At 36.3% G+C, this 22,201-nt stretch overlaps 1 pseudogene; it reads left to right on the top strand.

Moving 5' to 3' along the window:
• Positions 1–1,758: 1,758 nt before the first annotated feature.
• On the top strand, positions 1,759–7,441 carry LOC107143110 (annotated as a pseudogene).
• The last annotated feature ends 14,760 nt before the right edge of the window (positions 7,442–22,201 follow it).

The raw sequence follows: 22,201 nt of genomic DNA on the forward strand, positions 1-22,201 counted from the left end.
TTGGATTACAGGTGTGTGCCACCTTCTCCAGCTTAGTAAACTTCTAAAGGGGAATTAACACCTCCTTTACATACTGTCCTCCAAGAAATGGAAGAGGAGGTAAAATTTCTCCTCACTCAGTACAAAACCAAAGAAGGACATTACATGAAAAGAAAACCACAAACATCTATCCTAAATTTAGAAACAAATTCTTAAATAGAATATTAGCAAACCTTTTGGCACATAAGAATGATTATATGCCAAGAACAATTGGGATTTATTCCAGGTTAGTGAGGTTTAAGGATTTGCATCTAAATCTTGGAGAGATGTTTGTTTATAGTTATCTGCTTTTGAGAAATAGGGATCTAATTTCATTCTTCTTTTCACCAGTGTATGTTTCTGGCACCCTTGTCAAGAATCAGATGACTGTTGCTGTGTGGGTTTGTCTCTGTGTCCTTTGGCTATTCCATTGGTCTACATATCTGTTTTAATGCCAGTACTATTATTTTGTTTTGTTTTGTTTTGTTTTTTACTATGGATCCGTAGTATAATTTGTGCCTCCAGCTTTGCTCTTTTTGCTCAGGATCACTTTGGCTATTCTAAGTCTTATTCTTTGATACCAATTTTAGGATTTTTCTTTTTCTAGTTCTGTGAAGTATGTCATTGCTATTTTGTTGTCTCTTGCATTGAATTTGTAGATTGCTTTCAGTAATATGCTCATTTAAATTATATTAATTCTGCCTATCCATGAACATGGTATGTCTTTTCATCTGCTAGCATCTTTTTCAATTTCTTTTTTAAATGTCTTATAATTTCCTTGTAAAAGTCTTTCTCTTCCTTAGTTAGATTTTTTTCCCTAAGTGTTTTTTTTTAACTATTGTGATTGTTTTCCTAATTTCTTTCTGAGCAGAAAAATCAATTTTTTTTAAGATGGAAAGATTTGAATAAAAATTTCACCAAAGAATATATGAAAGTTCCTAATTAGCACATAAAAATGATCCATGTCATTAGTCATTAGGAAAATGCAAATTAAAATCAGAATTAAATGCCATTGCACGGCCACTAGAATTGTGTGTTAGTTTTCTGTGTGTTAGTTGGCCTCTAGACTGGTATTTTCCATGACAAAATGCCATAGATGGGTGTCTTAAACAAAAGTAATTTATTTCTCACAGTTCTGAAGACTGTAAATCCAAGATCAAAATTACAGCAGGTTTAGGTTTTTCTGAGGTTTTTCTCCTTGGCACATAGATGGCTGCCTTCTCTGTATGTCTTAATCTCTTTATATAAGGACATCAATTGGATTGGATTATGACACCCCATAAACAGACTGATTTTAAGTTAATTTCCTCTTTAAAGCTTTATCTCCAAAAACAGTCACATTCTGTTGTACTGGTGTAGGACTTCAACATATGAATGGGGGTAGGGCACAACTCAGTCATCCTGTGGATACTCATACATAGAATTCTGTCTACAATAGAAAGGAACACTTTACCAACACATACTATGAAATGTATGAGTCTCAAAAACATTGTGCTAAAGGAAAAGAAACCAGATGCAAAGACCTCATATTGCATGATTCAATTTATATGAAATATCCAGAAAAGACAAACCTATAGAGACAGAAAGTATATTAGTGGTTGCCTGGAACTGGGTTGAGCAAGAGATGGTGGCTGAATGAAAATGCTCTTACTGGGATGATGTGAATGTTCTAAAGTTGGGTTGTGATGGTAAGACAGAGTTCACACACAGGGAGCTGGGGATTCTCCACCTGGACCTACCATGTTGCAGCCAGGATCTCTGAACCTCAACAATGAGACCTTTTGGAAGTCAATGGTACCCTACAGATATCAGAGAACAGATAGCAGACTGGAATTGTGTGGCATGCAGACATGGAGATGGTTGTGAAGATGAGAAAAGAAGTGAAGAGAAACCAAGTTTTGGTCATTATGAAAACTTGTCAGACTGAAGTCCAAAAAGGGCACTAAAAATATGCTATTAAAAAACCAAAGATGGATGGGCTGGGGATGTGGCTCAAGCGGTGGCGCGCTCACCTGGCATGCGCGGGGCACTAGGTTCGATCCTCAACACCTCGAAAATAAAATAGAGATATTATGACCACCTAAAACTAAAAAATAAATATTAAAAAAAAACAAAGATGGATACAGTGGTTACTTGAAGAAATTGCCATGAGGGAATTAAAACTTAATACAGTAACTACATCTACTCTTGATGATGATATTGACTTTGAAAAAATCTGAAAAAAGAAGACTTATCAACTATTAGTGTAGGATGACTTTTCCTCACTGAGTTTCAGTAGCACCACTGAAAAGGATTTTGAAGCCAGATTCTACTCCACTGATAGAGCAATTGCCAGGTTAGCAGTACACTCTCTTTTGAAGAAAAAAAAAAATAGATGTGCTAAAAGCTTCTGTCCAAGTCTTTAAAGATGCAAGACAAAATGCTACCAAAGTTGACTTTTCAAAAAATACTTCAGAAGAAAATCATTTTAAAGATACCTTATGTTCAAATGATGATACAAGGGAATTACAGCATGAAGAAACTATCGCCAGTGATCAAAAAGTGAAAGAAGCCAAAATACTGGCCAAGAAACCAATAAATAATTCAAAAGAAAAAAAATAACCAAGATGGAACATGGATCCAAAATAGTGAACATTACAGATTCTCTGTCAAAGCCTTTGGGAAAGGATTCTGTATGTAGTTCTTTGAGAACCTGAGCGGACACCTGCTGAAACAAAAATAAAAACATTAAGTCAAAAACAAAGGGGGGGTCTGGTAACTCAGTTAGCAGTAACAGTGATAACGAAGAACAATTATATGAAGAGAAAAAGGAGTATTTTGATGACAGCACAGAAGAAAGCTTCTACAAACAGTCTTCCAGTCCGAGGATAGTGACAGCGGTGATGACTTCTTCAATGGGATAGCCAGGTGGACATCAAGGAAGGAAAGTAGTTTCCAATCTTCAGCTAAGGAACAAAAGCCCCTCCAACAAGTGTTAACCAAGGAAGATACACATGAAGCCCATTGGAATATAAGAAGTGACAAAAATACACCCAGTACAGAAGCCAGAAAGTTAGAATCAGTGTTTCTCCACTCTTTATCTGGATCTAAAATCTCTAGAAGGGATTATAGACAACAAGCTCCAAAGAACAAAACCCCAGATTTTCTGGAAAACAAACCTCAGATTGAGAATCAGTTTTAAAAGAGATGTAAAGAACAGCCATCAACAAATACACGAAAAAATGCTCACCATCTCTAGCAATCAGAGAAATGCAAATTAAAACTACTCTAAGATAACCATCTCACTCCAGTAAGAATGGCAGCCATTATGAAGTCAAACAACAACAAGTGCTGGCGAGGATGCTGTTGAAAAAGGTACACTCATACATTGCTGGTGGGACTGCAAATTGGTGCAGCCAATTTGGAAAGCAGTATGGAGATTCCTTGGAAAACTGGGAATGGAACAACCATTTGACCCAGCTATTCCTCTTCTCGGACTATACTCAAAAGACCTAAAAACAGCATACTACAGGGACACAGCCACATCAATGTTTATAGCAGCACAATTCACAATAGCTAGACTGTGGAGCCAACCTAGAAGTCCTTCAAAGGATGAATGGATAAAAAAAATGTGGCATTTATACACAATGGAATATTACTCAGCACTAAAAAATAACAAGATCATGGCATTTGCAGGGAAATGGATGACATTAGAGCAGATTATGCTAAGTGAAGTTAGCCAATCCCCCAAAAACAAATGCCGAATGTCTTCTCTGATATAAGGGAGGTGACTCAAAATTGGGTAGGGAGGAAGAGCATGAGAAGAAAATTACCTCTAGATAGGAAGAGAGGTGGGAGGGAAAGGAAGGGAGAAGGGGAATTGCATGGAAGAGGGAAGGAGACCCCCTTCATTATACAGAATTCAGGTATGACGATGTGAGGGGAAAAAAAAGAATTGTGTCACATTAGATTGGGTAGAGAGAAGTAACGGGAGGGGAGGGGAGGGGAAGGGGGGAATGGAAAGACAGCAGAATAAAATAGACATTATTATTGCTGTGGGTATATTTGTGACTGCATGACCAATGTAATTCAGCAGCCTGTACACTCAGAAAAATGAGAAATTATATCCCATCTGATTCAAATGTATGATATGTCAAGATCATTGTACTGTCATGTGTAACTAATTAAAATAAACAAAAAAGAACAGCCATCTAAAATTGCTGTGTTTCAGGGGGGAGGGGAATTACATTTGATAAATTAGTGCTTCCTTTTGGACAAGGATTTCCATCTAAAGTTATTTTCCTGTTCCCCTCTGTCCCTGCGGGATATTCTTTTTTAACTAGATTTTTATTGTACCTAATATCTGAATGTTATTGATATAAATTATAGAAGGTTAAGTGAGCGTTTAAGTTGTGTTTATAAGTGTCTTTCAGAATCAAGTACATACTTAAATTCATTTTTATAGTCCTCCTTGGATTATTTCTTCCATAAAAATTTGGGAATTATAGCAATCTTAGGATTTCTCATTTGTTCATATCATTTCACTGGTCCAACTTTTTTTATTTGTTATGAAAATAAATGTCCAGGTGTATTTAAAATATCAATAGAAAAATTTGAGGAACTCATTTAAAAATAGATTAACTTTGTTAGAAGTTATTCTTTTTTTCTTGTCTCTCTCTTTTTTTTTAATTTGTTCTAATTAGTTTTACATGACAATAGAATACACTTTGACATATCTGATATAAATGGAGTATAATTTCTTATCCTTCTGGTTGTACATAATGTAGAATCACACCAGTCACGTAGCCATATATGTACATAGGGTAATAATGTCTGATTCATTCTACTATCCTTCCTCCCCCCATAAGAAGTTATTCTTTCGAGCAAAACAAAAGCAGTTACTTTAATATGGTTGTACAGAAAATAAATTATATAAATAAATATTGATTTTTATTATAGTCCTAAAAGAGTTTGACTGTGGTGATGGTGAACAGCTTTGTAAATTTATAAAGTTATCAATCCATACATTCATAACAGATGAATATCCTGTATATTATACCTCAATAAAAACTTTAAATATAGTTAGATGAACATCATTCCAAGTATGTTTTCCTCTGCATGTATAAAATGTAAACAATAGATATCCTTTTAAAATGTACTTACATGAATGCTGTTTTTAGATTTTAAAAAAAACTGGCTTGACTTTAACAGAAGAAAAGGAAATTGAAGTGAAACTGGAGGAATTTTAAACTTCAAATCTTTCATTTTGAGATATATTACTTCTTAAAGGAACTCTCCCAGATTATGAAATAAAAACAAAGGAAAATTTTGAGCAATCCTAGTCATTGTGCTTTAAAACCTCAGGGTTCAAATGGACTTCCTGGTATAAAATCATAAATGCTACCACTCATACTTCCTTTAATATTACAACCCCTTGCCTCCCAGCTTAGTTTTATTTGTAAAATTAAACAAAACTCCTAGTTTATGTTTATTTTAGAAAATCTTAAAAATATCATTTTTATTCAAGGTTTTTTTCCAACTTCTGTAGGAAAAAAAAAAAGAATTCTGCTGGTCATCTTTAAAAAAATCAAAAGCTATTCTGGTCTTTTACAAGTCTGTAGAAACAAAGTTACACTTTTTTGGGGGAGGAATTTCCGGGAGAACAGAGGTCATAAACCTCATTACAAGTTTAGGTACATCAAAATATGAACTGGCCAACCCTTTGGACTTTTGAAATGAGCTCAAACATTGCACAATTCTTAACAAACAAAATGGCTTACATTTCAGATAAGTCTTTAGATATCGTGAAGGTATATGAATCTTAACTTCTTTACCATGAATGAAAGGAAAGCAAATAGAGAAATAATGGGTAAAGACAGAGGATAGTCAAGTTTTATATTACTGGAAACCTTATCATGCCTGAATGAGTTTGTAAATCCAACCTTTCTTTAAACAGCCAGGTCATAAATACACTGCGCTTCCTAGATCCTGTTATCAGACAAAAACATGGTTTACAAGATAGTGTCTGAATTTTTAAAAAGTATTTTTAGTAACTGTTTTTGATTTTTGTTCAGTTTCCTTTTACATTGATACTCTTCTTGGAAGCTTAAACTTTGGTTTATATATCTTATTCCTTATAAATGAGAACTATTAATCCATTTACATATGTAAGTATTATTTCATCAAAGTTTATAATGTTATCTGTTTAACAATCACAATTCTCATAATTATTTGGTATCAGTTTTACATTAACTCAGCTTCTCCATTCCTGAGGTCTTTATTTTTATTCATCTTTTCTTATCTGGATTTTGATCATCAAAGAGCTTTTGCCAAAAATTCTTATATAGGCAAAGTTCCTTGAGTTTGTTCATGCTTATGGAAGTTGTCAGTAGCCTTAAAATGTCAACCATATCTTGGAATATTTTTTCTTTCGAATATTGTAGCAATTGCTTAATTATCCTTTCTTTGATATTAAATGTTGCTATGGGAAAAAAATGAGGACAGTCTATGGGGCTTGTTTTAATCTCTATTTCATTTTCTCTCTTTCCCTGCTTCAATAGATCAATATTTCTTAAAGTCTGGTACCTGGTGATCTGCATCAATTCAATTCCATTTCTCAGGCCCTTTATATCTATTGAATTAGGAATTCAAAGTACAGAGCTCAGTACTTCATTTTAACAAACTCACCCAGGTGCTTTTCATGCACACTGAAATTTGATAACTGATTAAATATTTACTTTGTCTGCCTGAATGCTTGAGAATGTCTTGCTTGAAATTCAGGACAGAATCAAGAGCTCTCTATCAAAATTCGCTGGATTCCTTTTTCAACTCTGGCTAATTGGCTCTTCAGCTTGATGACCATCCATCCTGGGATGATTTTAATTTATGGCTATTTTCCCAGACTAGTGCCTCCTTTCACTTTCTAAACTTCTCTAGTTTAGGTGATAGGGTACATGGTCACTCTACTTATTACCATTGAGCCCAGTTGTTTTCAAAATATCTATGGCTTGGGGCAGGAGGTGTAGCTCAGTGGTAGACAGTTTGCCTAGCATGTGTGAGGCTCTGGTCCAGTTTCCAGCACTGAAAAAAAAAATGTGACTGACCAAAATGTGAAGCCATGACAGGAGAATTCAGCTAGCATCCCATAAGGGTTTGTAGCAAAATCATGCCTGTTTTGAATTATCTTCATTTTGAGAGAGAGCTCTTGGCTCTGTATGGGGCCTTCGTAGAGACTGGACACCTACTTATCTGTTGGATACCAACTGCTTCATTGATCCACCCAACCATAGAGTCTAGCATACCATTAATACTCCTTCATCATTTGGTGTACTGTATTTGGGATTGGGCTTGAGCAGGTCCAAAAGGTAAGCTGGACGAGCAGGTGGCTGTCACTCCTGGTGTGGTATTCCCATCCTACTGTTGTCCTGCCCTCATCTATGTTTAAGCCACATACAGTGTTTCCTATGACCAGTTAAATAGAAAAAAAAGAGTCTAATTTGCACTTTTGCATGAAAGCTGGAGATGAATTTTTGTAATGCTGCAGCCCCATTAAGGGATGACCCTTCAGTAAAAGAGTAGAGATTTCCTTTGAATGGGAGGAATTTTAAGTGAGATATCTCATTGGGCATCTTGACAAAAGGAAAGATGGTCTGAGGAACAGTTTTAGAGTAATGAATGGTTAGGAAATAATGATTTGGCATGTCAGTCAAGGAAAGGAATAAGATATAGTAACTTGGAAAAATTTGTCCTCTCTGGAGAAAGGTATGTGAAGGGATCTCCCAAGTCTAAGACCATTTGTGTCCTATGGCTCTTTCTGCTGAGAAAGCTTTCTTTACCCAGGTAAACATGATAGCCCTCCTATTGGAACCCGATGATCATTTATTCAATGCCAATCATTCCTGTGTCAAGCCACCATGGATTTCTGCATCAGCCATTCTACCTATTAAAATAATCAATCCAAGCTGTCTCTGATAACAGGATGCTTCTCATTAGTTTCATTCTGAGGCGACATCATCCTTATTTAAATCATAGAAGTTCTTTCAACATCAGTATTTTCCATCTTAACCTCTGGGGTGTAGAGAACAGACAATACTGTGCTTTTCAAATATTTTGGCACTACCTTCATTAATGCATCTCTCAGTGCTCTTATGACAAGCTGTAGGGCTCAGAGGTAACAGAATAAATCCATTCTTACATTCTCATCTGCCTAAATCTTTCTACTACTTTATCTACAAGGGATTTCTAGAATTTCAACTCAGCACTGGCCATAGGTGAATCCAATTTTCCATCTATCAACAACAACAAAAGGAAACAACTGCATGTATTAGCATATTGGATGCAGAATCTCTGTTAAATACGCCTGTATAATAATGTAAGCTTAAATTTATTTGCATCCATCCCTGGTGCGGTACTCTTATAATTCTATACTTAGACGATAGAAATTGGTGCAATTCTATAACTCCTGCACCAGGCAGGCCTCTTGCTCCCAAGTTTGACTTTGCCCATGGGTATTGTAGGATCTGCTTCTAGTTATAGATTTGGAGGCAATGAGGGAGAGTAGAGGAGGGCAGGAGGAGAATTGGCATTCACTGGACAATTAATCACCCAAGTGGAACCACTAGAAGGTCTTCAAGCAAAGCAAGGTCACCATCAGGCAAGGGTTAAATGGGGCTGCTTCTGATGGTAACAGAAGCCCGTTGGGGTTTACAGTTAATAGATATTGGAGCCATCTGGATCCTCTTGGAGTAATCATTCCAGTTCATGGGTTCTATATTTTCCTAATTGATAGGCTGTCTGGTTATCTTCCTCATCCAGAAGGACTCAGAGCAATGCAGAAATCAGGTCTGTTAGAAGTAGATTGGGCTGGCTGGGTTTGTTGGTTATGGCCAGCCTAGGAAGCAGGCCTCATGCCATGCCTCAAGCTGCACATTTCAAAACAGCCAAGCCCCACTCTACAGGACTCCTAATTTCTCAGGAATCATAAAAGATCTCATAAACTCTCCCTTGCTGCTGTACCAAACATTAATCTCACCCTTGAAGAGGTTGCCACTTAAGTCTGTTGGGGTGGTGGGGTCGGGGGGGGGTGGGGGAGGAGATCAACAAGACAAAATAAAAATCAAGTGTGTTTCAGTTTTTCAAAATTATGTTAGAAAAACTGTTCTTCTTCTATACATTATAATCAACACAGACGAATTCTGGGTCCCCAAAAGTATTGCGGTCCTTACCAGCAAGCAAGCAATGAATTCTGCTGTAGCGAACCCCAGCTGGTAGCCTATAATCCAAGTCTGCTCTAACACTGTCAATATGGAGGAACCCTGGCCTTTTGGTTTTATGGAAACTTCATTGCATATTGAAGGCTAGTAGACTGAGTGGGGAAACCCAGGAGGTCTCTCTCTTCAGATTCCTCCTTTTCTCTCTACTAGGCATTTCTTCCTGCAAGGTATGGGACAGAACTTTCTGAAATGGTAGTCTTGTCATCTACTATCAGACTGCCTTTCTCTGACCCACCTTAGGGAAGAAAACTTCTAGTTTTAATGACTGCATTAGGGGAGGGAGTTATAAGCCAAGAACCATGGACAAAAAAAAAAAAAAAAATNGAGCAACATACAAAGACCCCCGTCGGAAAAAAAAAAAAAAAAAAATCTATCATTACATCACAGAAAGCATTTTTTTTTAAATTTAAAAAAGTCTATGATAGTAGGGGAATGACCGAGAAAAACAGTTTTTAAAAAATAGGTTTTATTTACAATGTACCTTTTAAAATATCTTAAAAGTTCTAGTTCTGGCCATGGTTGAAGGTTCCATTCCTTTCTAGCTCTCCTGGTAGCTAAAATAATATAGGGCACAGGAAGACCTGAAGATGGACACAAGAAAGTGGACCCCAGAGACTTTGAGATTTGAGGAACTAGGTGGTAGTAAATTTGGTTTTCTTTTTACCTCCTACATATCCCAGATAGGTGCTGGAAGAACTTGCAAGTGGGAACCAGCCAACAAATAAATAAATAAATAAATAAAAACAAATAAATAAAAGTCTTCTATTTGTATTCCTATTGACCTTCTTTGGCTCTGTTCTGGGGTGCAGTGAAGTTACTTGAAACTGTGTGATCCTTTGCATCTTACCTATGGGATTTGTCAGGCAGATACAGGGCAGTGTTCATTCTAGGGCTAATTAATCCCCACTACAAACATTCTCAGTACTCTACTCAGTATCCCACGAATTGCTAATTTTCCAGTCTAGTTTGTGGAACAACACATTATTCTCTGTCCTGTGTGGCAGATACTCTTCCCTCATATCCTTTCAAGTAATGCTTTCTGAAGTTCTGGGTGGTTTCCTCACACGCCTGCACTTAGTATTCTCCTGATTATTTAATGTGTTGGCGGGGGGCACTGGTCTCTGATGCTGCCCCCCCACACCAACACACACTTTTGTGTAGCTCCCTTCACTTTGGTACTTACTCCTATGAATTCTTGTCACGTTGGTTTTCCTGGACTCCTTATCTCAGGGAGTCCACTAGGATAATTAAGTTTTCCCTCTTTCTTCTTGACTAATATCTCAAACTCAGGCCTTGTATGGCTCATTTTATTTCTCTCCCATCTCAGGGACAATTTTCCTTTGATATCTGGTTTTTCGGTGTCTTTAAAATCAGTTCCATGCCTTTTGTCTGTTGATTTCTTTTTTTCACATAGGATGGTAAATTCAGTCCCTCTTCCTACATCTTGACCAGACACTGAAGTCTCTATTTACTTTTGAAGATGTACTCTGGGATCTGTCATATTTGTGTCAATTAATGCCTCTAGAAGTGTAGCTCTTAAACCCATTTCAAAATAAACACTAATGCAGACCTATCATTTAAAATAGTTCAGCCTGGCATGGTGGTGCTCATCTGTAATCCCAGAGGCTCAGGAGTTTGAGGCAGGAGGATCATGAGTTCAAAGCCAGCCTCAGCAAAAGCAAGGCGCTAAACAACTTAGAGAGTCCCTGTCTCTAAATAAAATTCAAAAAAGGGCTGGGGATATGGATCAGTGGTTGAATGCCCCCAAGTTCAATTCCTGGTACCAAAAAATAAAATAAAATAAAATAAAATAAAATAAAATAAAATAGTTCTATGGAAAATATTATAAAACTTTATTGCAAGATAATAAAAAGATCTAAATACATACAGAAATATACCATGTTTATAGGGGGAGATACTCATTATCATAAAGATGTTGACTTTTCCCTCAAATTGGTCTATATTTTATCTATATTCATATCTAAATTCATGTACTTTTTGATGTTTTGGTTGATTTTTTAAAGTTTTCATGTCATTTTTCTCTCTTTATGATATACAGTTCTATGAGATCATGGTTTCTCAACTGTTGTACTAGTGTCATATTGGACCAGATAGTTCTTTGTTGCAGGGAAAAGGATTGTTTTGTCCCTTGCAGGATGAATAGAAGTATCCTATGCTAGTAGCACTCTTAGTTGTGATCACCAAAAATGTCTCCAGACATGGCAAAATCATTCTCAGCTGGGAACAAAAAAATATTCAATGACTCCACTATTACACACAACACTTCCATCCTCTGAAACACTTTCCTTCTTCACTGTGGTCCACAGCTCCCTCCTCTCCAAATCCTGGCAACCACTGGTCTGTTTTACATCCTATAGTTTTGCCTTTTCCAGAATGTCATATGAGGGGCACCACACAATATGCAGCCTTGCAGGTGAGGTGTATTTCTCTGAGTAAAATGCATTTATGATTCCTCTATGTTGTTTTAAAAATCAGTAGCTTCTTCCTTTTTATTTATTCAACTATATGAATGTTCCATGGTTTATCAATTTAACTGTTGAAGAACATCTTGGTTCCTTATAGGTTTTGGCAAGATAGATAAAATCTGCTATAAACATTTGTGAACAGCTTTTGGTGTGCACATAAGTTTTCAATTCACTTGGATGAATACCTAGAAGTGATATTTTGAGGTCATGTGGTAAAGCTGTGTTTCAGGTATGTGAGACAGCCTCTCTAGCTATTAGTCTTATGGGGTTAAGAGACATACCAGAAAATTAGGAGTTAAAAAAAGTCAACAGGTGGTGCACACCTGTAATCCCAGTGGCTTGGGAGGCTGAGACAGGAGGAGCACAAGTTCAAGGCCAGCCTCAGCAATTTATCAAGGCCCTAAACAACTTAGTGAGACCCTGTCTCAAAATTTAAAAAACAAAATAAGAAAGGGCTAGNAATTTTGAGATATAATACATTCATGTGTAGTTGTAAGAGAGAATACAGAGAAATCCTTGGTACCCATTACCCCAATTTCAACATCTTGCAAATCTGTGACATAAACAGTATTATAAGTAAGATCTTGACATTGATATAGTCAAGAGGCAAACCGTGTTCACCACCACAAGTTTCCTCATATCAGCTTTTTATAATGTCCACTTCCTTCTGCCCACCCATTCTGTAACCCCTAACAACCACTAACTTGGTCTCCATTTCTATTTTTGTTGTTTGAAAATGTTGTATTAATGGAATCCGATGTTATGTATCCTTTGGGAATTGGTATTTATCACACAGAATAATTCTCTTGAGATGCACTCAGGTCGGTGTGTGTATCAATAGTTAATCATATTTTACTGTCTAATAAGGATGAAACATAGTTTGTTTAACTACTTACTTCCTGAAGAACATCTGAGTCTTTCACAGTGTTTGGATATACAAACACTATAAAATTTTCATATACAGAGTTTTCCTTGTTCTAATGAATGCCCAGGATCATATGGTTTGACATTTAGTTCTATAAGAAACTGTTAAACTGTTCTAAGGTGTGGCATTTTACATTTCCACCAGCAATACATGAGTGTTTTGGTCAACTTTTTTTTTTATAGCTATGACTAAAAGACCTGACAAGAACAATTGTAGAGGAGGAAAAGTTTATTTGGGGGCTCATAGTTTCAGAAGTCTCAATCCATAAGAGCTGGCTCCATTCCTCGGGACTAGAGGTGGGCAGAACATCATGGCAGAAGAGTGTGGTGGAGGGAAGTGGCTCACATGATAATGGGAAAGCAGAGAGACTCCACTTGCTGGTTACAAAATATCTACTAAAAGGCACACCTCCAGTGCCCCACCTCCTCCCCACACCCTACCCACTTTGAGTTACTGCTTAATTAATCCCTATCAGGGGACTATTCACTGAGTAGGTTAAGGCTCTCATAACCCAGCCATTTCACCTAAGAATGTTCTTGCATTGTCTCACACATGAGCTTTGGAGGGTCATCACAAATCCAAACTATAAAAGTGGGTGATGCAGTTTCCCTGCATCCTCACCAGAATTTAGTGTTGCAACTATTTATTATTTTAGCTACTCTAATTTATATGTAGTTGATATCTTATTGCAGTTTTACTTTCCATTTCCCTTGAAGCTAAATGATGTCAAACATCTTTTCATGTGCTTACTTATTATCCATAAGTCTTACCTTTTAAAATGTCTCTTCATATTATTTGCATGTTTCCTAATGGAATTATTTTGTATGCATTTATGCATTTATTTGTTTACTTACAAAATTTTTTAACAGTTCATAATTTGTCTTTTTACCCTTTTCACAAGGGCTTTCACAAAGAAATTTTGATGGTATTTAGATTAACTAACTTTCCCTTTTATGGATCGCGTTTCAGTACTAATTTTATGAACTCTGCCTAAATCTAGATCTCAAAGATTTTCTCCTGTGTTCTTTCATAAATGTTTTATAGTTTTATGCTTTCCATTCAAGTCTATGCATTTTGAGTTGGTTTTTGTATGAAGCATAACCTTTAAACAAAAGTTCTTGGTGGTGTTGTCTGTCTGGTTGGATTTTTGTTTTCGTGGGGATGTTTTTGTTGTTTAGTTTTTGTCTGTAGCAAAAAAATGCTTCAGCACTTTTTGTGAAAAAGGAAGTTCTTCTTTCACGGAATTATTTTTGCACCACTTTCAAAAATTAGTATTCACAATACTGAAGAACAAAGTTGGGAAATAGATACTACCTAATTTCAAGAATCACTATAAGCTATGATAATCAACTGTGGTAGCAGAAAAGAATACACAAATAGACTCGATAGATAAGAGCCCAGAAATAAAACCATTCAAATATAGTTAACTGATCTTTGACAAAGAAGCAAAGGTGGTACAATGGAGTAAAAAGTGTCTTCTCAGTATGTGCTATGGCAACAACTGGAAATCACATGCAAGAAATAACTCTAGACATAGGCTTTACATCCTTGGCAAAAATTAACCTCAGATCAATCATGGACCTAAAAGTAAAATGCAAATCTATGAGACTTCTAGAAGAAAAAAGGATAGAATCTAGATGACCTTGAGTTTGTAATAACTTTTTAGATAAATCACAAGAAGCATTATCCATGAAATAACTGCTAAGTTAAACTTCCTTAAAAATTAAAAACTTCTTCTCTTAGAGAGATTTAAAAAGTCTAATTTAATATTCCTTATTTAAAAACCAGGGAAGCCAGACACAGTGGCCCACATCTGTAATCCCAGTGGCTCAGGAGGCTGAGGCAGGAGGATCGCCAGTTCAAAGCCAGCCTTAGCAAAAGTGAGGCACTAAGCAACCCAGTGAGACCCTGTCTCTAAGTAAAATACAAAATAGGGCTGGAGATGTGGCTCAGTGGTCAAGTGCCCCTGACTTCAATTCCTGGTATCAAAAAAAAAAAAGAAAAGAAAGAAAGAAAGAAAAGAAACTCCAATGAAGCAGACTTAAAACAACTAAATGGTCGATTGCTATGCTCACTTCATATATGTAAATAATTAGGCCATATTTAATAAGACTAGACTTACTTTGCAAACAAATTAATCTGTGATTATCTTTGGTAGAAATGGGAGTGATTGTAGGGAGAAAATAAAGTTTCAATACAGTAAAAAAACTACAGTGCACTCATTACCTGTCCTTTTTCTTTCTTTTGGTTTTTGTTAAACTGAACTGGATCTTGAATTCTTCTAGTTTCCATCAATATCTGGCTACAACTCTACAAACTAACATTTCAATTTTCTCCCACTCTTCTGACTTGAAACCATTAAAAACTAAAACTATCCATTTCTTGAAGTCCTGAAAACTGAGGCTGGAAGACTTGATATAAACTTCAGGGAAATCATCTCAAAAGCTCATAGGTGGAAAACTTCCATGGCTGTTGATGTGGAAGCCACTCAGGAAGATCACGGGAACACCCTTCGATATCACCAGAGATACTCAAACTACAAACTAGGGAATTTCATTGGATTGAAACTGCCATTCTAGTTCCACCAGATGAAGATGCTCCAAGATCAGATCTAGAAATCTCAACTGGCTGCCCTCTGAACTCAGAAAGTGGCTTTTTGTTGTTGTTATTTTTAGATATACATGAGTATGTAGAGTGAATTGTGACATTTTATGGATACATGGAATATAACTTATTATGATCCCATCCTTGTGGTTGTGCATAATGTGGAGTTTCACTGGTTGAGTATTCATATATAAACATAGGGAAGTTATGTCCGATTCATTCTACTGTCTTTCCTATTCCCATCCCTCCTCCCTTCCGTTTATTCCCCTTTGTCTAATCCAATAAACTTCTGTTCCTCATTCCTCCCACCCTTTATTGTATGTTAGCATCTGCATATCAGAGAGAACATTCGACCTTCGGGGTTTTTTTTGGGGTGGGGGGATTGGCCTATTTCACTTAGCATGATAGTCTCCAGTTCCATCATCCATTTACCAACAAGTGCCATAATTTCATTCTTTTTTATGGCTGAATAATATTCCACTGTGTTTACATACCACAGTATATCCATTCATCTGTTGAAGGGCACCTAGGTTGGTTCCATAGCTTAGCTATTGTGAGTAGAGCTGCTATAGACATTGATGTGGCTGTGTCACTGTAGTATGCTAATTTTAAGTCCTTTGAGTATATACTGAGGAGTGGGATAACTGGGTCAAATGGTGGTTCCATTTCAAGTTTTCTGAGGGATATCCATACTGCTTTCCAGAGTGGTTGCACAAATTTGCAGTCCCACCAGCTGTGTGGGATATATATTTATTGTTACTTGTATTGTTGATAATTACCATTCTGATAATTGCCATTCTGACTGGAGATGAAATATCAATGGAGTTTACTGGCATTTCTCTAATCACTAGAGAAATTGAACATTTTTTCATATATTTGTTGTGAAGTGCCTGTTCATTTCTTTTGCCTATTTATTGATTGGGTTATTTGTTGTGGGTTTTTTTTTTTGTTGTTGTTGTTTTTGTTGTTTTGGGGTTTTTTTTGTGTGTGTGTGTTTAAGTTTTCTTAGTTCTTTATATATCCTGGAGATTAGTGCTCTATCTGAGGTGCAGGTGGCAAAGATTTTCTCCCATTCTGTAGGCTCTGTCTTCACATTCTTGATTGCAGAAAACAGTTCATAATTTACCTTTTTTGTTGTGGTGGTATGTGTTTCCACAGAAATGTCTCTTATTAAATACCTGTTTACTAAAACCATATAAAGTCATAACTCTGATGGGAGCCCACCTACAACACTGTCTCCTGAAATGACACTGTTTAACTGTTTAACTCAAGTGACCTATCCTCAGGTTCAGTAAGATACAGGGCAATCTACTATCTCAACTGTTAATGTATGAAACTTTCTTTTTTTTAAAAAAAAAAAATCTTTTATAGTTGTAGATGGATAGAATGCCTTTATTTTATTTGTTTATTTTTATGTGGTGCTGAGGATCGAACCCAGTGCCTCATGCATGCTAGGCTAGTGCTCTGCCACTGAGCTACAGCCTCAGCCCTATTAATGTATGAAATTTTCTAACAATAAAATTTCAAAAGGGAGACTATAAGAGACCAGAATATACAAACCCAACATATGCCACCTTGGTATGGGGATTATTTCATGTTGAAAGAAATTGAGAAGGAATATATATAAGATATAAGAAGAGATACAAGAAGAGCTTTATAAGATATAAGAAGAGCTTTCTGCTCTCCCCCATTTGCCTCAAATCAGGAAATATATTTACCAAGGTATCCCTTCTCCCCTCTCTACCAAGGACAGCAGTTGATCACCAAAGTCAACATTAGCCCTTCTTGGCCTCAGTACCAGTGTTATCTGTATAACAAGCTTTACTGACTAGCCTTTATCTGCTACTTATTTGCCTTCGTACTATGGGCCACCCCTTTTCCTCCAAAAATTTGTGTTCTTTGTTGAAGTGATGCTATATAAACCACCTGGTTGATTTTTACTCATTTTCTGGGTAACTTCCAGGCATACATAAGATACTCATGTTATTAAACTTGTTTTTTTAAAAAAATTAAAAGAAAACTTTTAGACGAGTTGAATTTGAGATTATCTGAGCAAAGAGATTCATGAATCAGTCAGCTCTCAGAACCCAAAGAAGGTCAGAAAGCTCTGCCCCACAAGGTAGGCAGGCAGCATTTATGGCCAGAAAAAAGGAAGTGAGGTACAGAAACAGCTTTTGATTGGTTGCAGCTTGGAATTTGCCTGTTCGCACATGGTTGGATCAGTTGGTTGCCTGTGATTGACTGAAGTTTGGCTGCTGTCATCAGCTGAGATTCAGCTATTTGTTGCAAGAGTATATTCCTAAATTAGGCCTTCAGCTAGTTTACATTCTATATTAGGTTGTGGTTCTTTATGTAAGTACTCAAAGTGAAAATTCATCCTTAGACCAAATTTAGTTTAATTTAAAAGTTACTGTTAAGAGAAAGAGAAGACAAGCCAAAGACTGGAAGAAAATATTTACAAAACACATATCTGAGAAATGACATGTATCCAAAATATACAAAGAACATTTCAAACTCAATAAGAAGAAGACAGTTAACCTAATTTAAAAATGGGCAAAAGATTTGTGTAGATAGCAAATCCACCAAAGATATACAGTTGAAAAATAAGATATAAGATAGACATGTCTCTGAAAACATGCTTAATATCATATGTCACCAGGGAATTGCAAATTAGGACAATAATATACTACTACACATCTATGAAAATGGCTAAAAATCCAAGTAACTGAGAACTCCAAATGCTGATGAGAATGTGGAGCAATTGGAACTCTCATTTACTGCAAAATTGCAGGTTTTTTGAAAAACACTCTGACAGTTTCTCATAAAACTAGAAATAGTTTTACTATATGATACAGAAATTTTGTTCCTAGGTAGTATTTACCAAAATGAGTTGAATACTTGCATCTAACAAAAACCTGCATAAGGATGTTTATAACAGTTTTGTTAAAATTGCCCAAATTTGGAAACAACTAAGATATTCTTCAATAGGTGAATGGCTAACCAAACTGGTACATCTATATAATGGAATATTTTTCAGTGATAAAAGAAATGGAATATCAAGCTATGAAAAGTCCTGGAGGAACCATTAATTCATATTGCTAAGTGAAAGATGCAAGTCTGGAAAAGCTACCTATCATATAATTCCAACTATGTGACATTCTAGGAAAGTGAAAGTATATCAAATATCAGTGGTTGCCACAATTTAGAAGCACAGGGCATTTTCAGGATGATGATGATGATGATGATGATGATCATCATCATCATCATTATTTTGGTTGGGGTAATGCTGGGGATTGAAATCAGGGGCGCTTGACCACTGAGCCACATCCCCAGCCCTATTTTGTATTTTATTTAGAGACAGGGTCTCACTAAGTTGCTTAGTGTCTTGCTGTTGCTAAGGCTGGCTTTGAACTTGAGATCCTCCTGCCTCAGCCACCTGAGCCGCTGGGATTACAAGCATGCACCACCACATCCGGTTCAGGGCAATTCTCTGTATAATTCTGTAATGGTGGATATGTGACATTACACATTTGTCAAAACCCATGTAACTGCACAACCCAAAGAGTGAACCTTGATGTAAACTATGGATTTTAGTTATAAAGTATCAATATTTGTTAATTAATTGTATCATATGTAGAACACTAATGCAAGATATTAATAATAGAAGATTCTCAAACTAAAGTTTCTTCTCAGCAAAAGAAACAATCTGTGAGGTGAACAGAGAGCCTGCACCTTGGGAGCAAATTCTTACACCTAACACATCAGATATAGCACTAATCTCTAGGGTATATAAAAACTCAGAAAGCTAACCACCAAATAAACAAATAACCCAGTCAATAAATGGGCCAAAGACTTGAACAGACACTTCTCAGAAGATGATATACAATCAATCAACAAATATATGAAAAAAATGTTCATCATCTCTAGCAATTAGAAAAATGCAAATCAAAACCACTCTAAGATATCACCTCACTCCAGTCAGAGAGGCAGCTATTATGCATACAAACAACAAGTGCTGGCAAGGATGTGAGGAAAAAGGTACACTCATACGTTGCTGGTGGGACTGCAAATTGGTGCAGCCAATATGGAAAGCAGTATGGAGATTTCTTGGAAAACTGGGAATGGAACCACCATTTGACCCAGCTTATCCCTCTCCTAGGTCTATACCCAAAGGACTTAAAAACAGCATAGTACAGGGACACAGCCACATCAATGTTTAAAGCAGCACAATTCACAATAGCTAAACTGTGGAACCAACCTAGATGCCCTTCAATAGATGAATGGATAAAAAAAATATGGCATATATATACCATGGAATATTACTCAGCAATAAAAGAGAATAAAATCATGACATTTGCAGGTAAGTGGATGGCATTGTAGAAGATAATGCTAAGTGAAATTAGCTAATCCCCCCAAAATAAATGCCAAATATCTTCTCTGATATAAAATGACTTACTCAGAGTCGGGTAGGGAGGGGGAGTATGGGAGGAAAAGATGAACTCTAGATAGGACAGATGAAGGAGAAGGGGCGGAGCAGGTGGTTAGTAAGGATGGTGGAATGTGATGGACATTATTATCCAAAATACAAATATGAAGACGTGAATTGGTGTGAACATACTTTACAAACAACCAGAGATATGGAAAATTGTGCTCTATATGTGTAATAAGAAATGTAATGCATTCTGCTGTCATTTATTTTTTAAAAATCAATACAAAATAATAGAAGAATCTGTGGGTTCAGAGAAGGGACAAGGTGTTCATGTGATCTCTGCTTTTTGGTATAAAACTTAAAATACTCTAAAAATAATAAAATCTGTTAAGAAAAAAATCAGTTTGGCATATTTATACGGATCTGCTCCTGGGTCATCTTTTCTATTTCACTGTGTCTATCCCTCTGTCAAAACTACACAGTATTGATTATAGTGATGACATAGTAAGTCTTAAATCAGATGAACTAATTTCTCCCATGTCATCCTTTTCAAAATTACTTCATCTATTATATTTCCTTTGTCTGTATAATTTTGGGATATTCTTATCTGCTTACAAATCTACTGACATTTTGACAGAAATTTATGTTAAACCCATTTGCCAATTTGGTGGACAAATGATATATTTTTCTATGCTAGGTCTTCCAATCTATGTGTGTATCTATATTTATTTAAATCTTCTTTGATTTTTTTCCATTGGTGTTTTGTGGTTTTTCAGATGCAAGTTCTGAACCTGTTTATTAAATTTGCACCTAAATATTTGTTTTTCTTTGATAGAGTGTAAATGATATTGTAAATCATGAATGGTGTTGAATTTTGTCAAGATATGTTTCTGTATCAATTGAAGTGATCGTGTGATTTCTCTTCTTTAACTTGTTAATATGATATATTTAGTCCATTGACTTTTGGTGTTGTTCTGAAACGTTAGAGCTTGTATCTGCTATTTTATCTTTTCTTTTCAGTGTACTCTCTCTGATTTTCTTTTTCTGTCTTCCTGTGGGTTATTTGAACATTTTTTAGAATTCTGTTATTGGCTATCTTTTGAATGTATCTCTTGTATGAATTTTTTGTGTGGTTGTGCTAGGTGTTACATTACATTACACATGCACACACACAGTGATTTGTGTCCTACAGAACATATAACTTTGTTGATTTTAAAAATTAAAATAGAATATTATAGTGCCCTCAGAAATTGAGAAAGTGATGCCAGCTAATCAAACATCAGAGGAAAGATCTCTACGTATTTAAGGAGGAGATTGCCCCTTACATCAAGAGAACTGTGAACCAGCTGCAAGGTCAATGCATTTTAGATCATTGGAATCTACCTTTCCAGAGAAGTTGCTGTAAGAATTGGACAAGAGTGGGATGCTAACCGTTTAGCATTAGGAAGTCCAAGCAGTGATGGAGCTTAACCAGGCTCCAGTCTTGGTACTGGAGCAAGATTCCAGAGGTGCCCCTTTGGCCAATTAACTTGTTATTTTGTGGAGAAGTCTAGGGGGTGCCTAGCAAGAGAGGGCACAAGAATTGCTGGTGTAGTGAGAGAATATTTGAGGCATTGGATTAGTTGATTACCAACCAAAACAGAGGAAATCTAAGGTATACCAGAGCACACATGATGATACAGGCCCTATTGTTATTATAGGTGAACTGCTTAGCACAAGTCTGGACTTAGTAAGTGCTGGGTTCGTGGCTATAATTACTACTATTACCACTTCCTTCTTCTTCTTCCCCCCTCCTCTTCCTCCTCTCTCCCCTCCCTCTTCCACTGTACTTTATTTTTTAAAGATAAATATCCAGCATACAACATTGGGCATAATACTTATTTTCTTTCCAAACTTTTCACCATTCATGAAATTAAACCATGGTTTCCCAAACTTCTCGTGTCTCTTGGTGTCTCAGTAACTCTTTTATCCTCTAGGCCAAAAGAAATACTGAACTGTTCTATTTTTTTTAAAACCAAACAACTGAATAAGTATTTATATGCTAACAACTTAGTAGTCATGTAGAAAACTATTACACATAAATTAAAAGGCAAAACAATACTTTCATTTCATTCTTAAATAGCCGCAGTGTCTACTAATGCACGAGTGTACTTGTGGAGCCTACACAACCTTTCCAACCCTGGATTTGGGTTGGATAATGCCATGCTCACTTCCAGTCTGACATGATTTTAGTGTGGTATTTGTTCTTCCCAGTAGCAACTACCAAAAAACCCAATTCTGTAATGACCAGTCATTGAGAGGACTGCAATCTGCCTTAATGTTTAAACTATGAACTCTCTCCTTTTTTTTCAGGGGAGTGGTGGGTAACCAAGGATTGAACTTAGGGGCACTCAGCCACTGAGCCACATCCCCAGCCCTATTTTGCATTTTATTTAGAGACAGGGTCTCACTGAGTTGTTTAGCACCTCTCTTTTGCTGAGGCTGTCTT

This window comes from Marmota marmota, unplaced genomic scaffold (assembly GCF_001458135.2).
Source record: "Marmota marmota marmota unplaced genomic scaffold, marMar, whole genome shotgun sequence".
NCBI classification, from domain to species: Eukaryota; Metazoa; Chordata; class Mammalia; order Rodentia; family Sciuridae; genus Marmota; species Marmota marmota.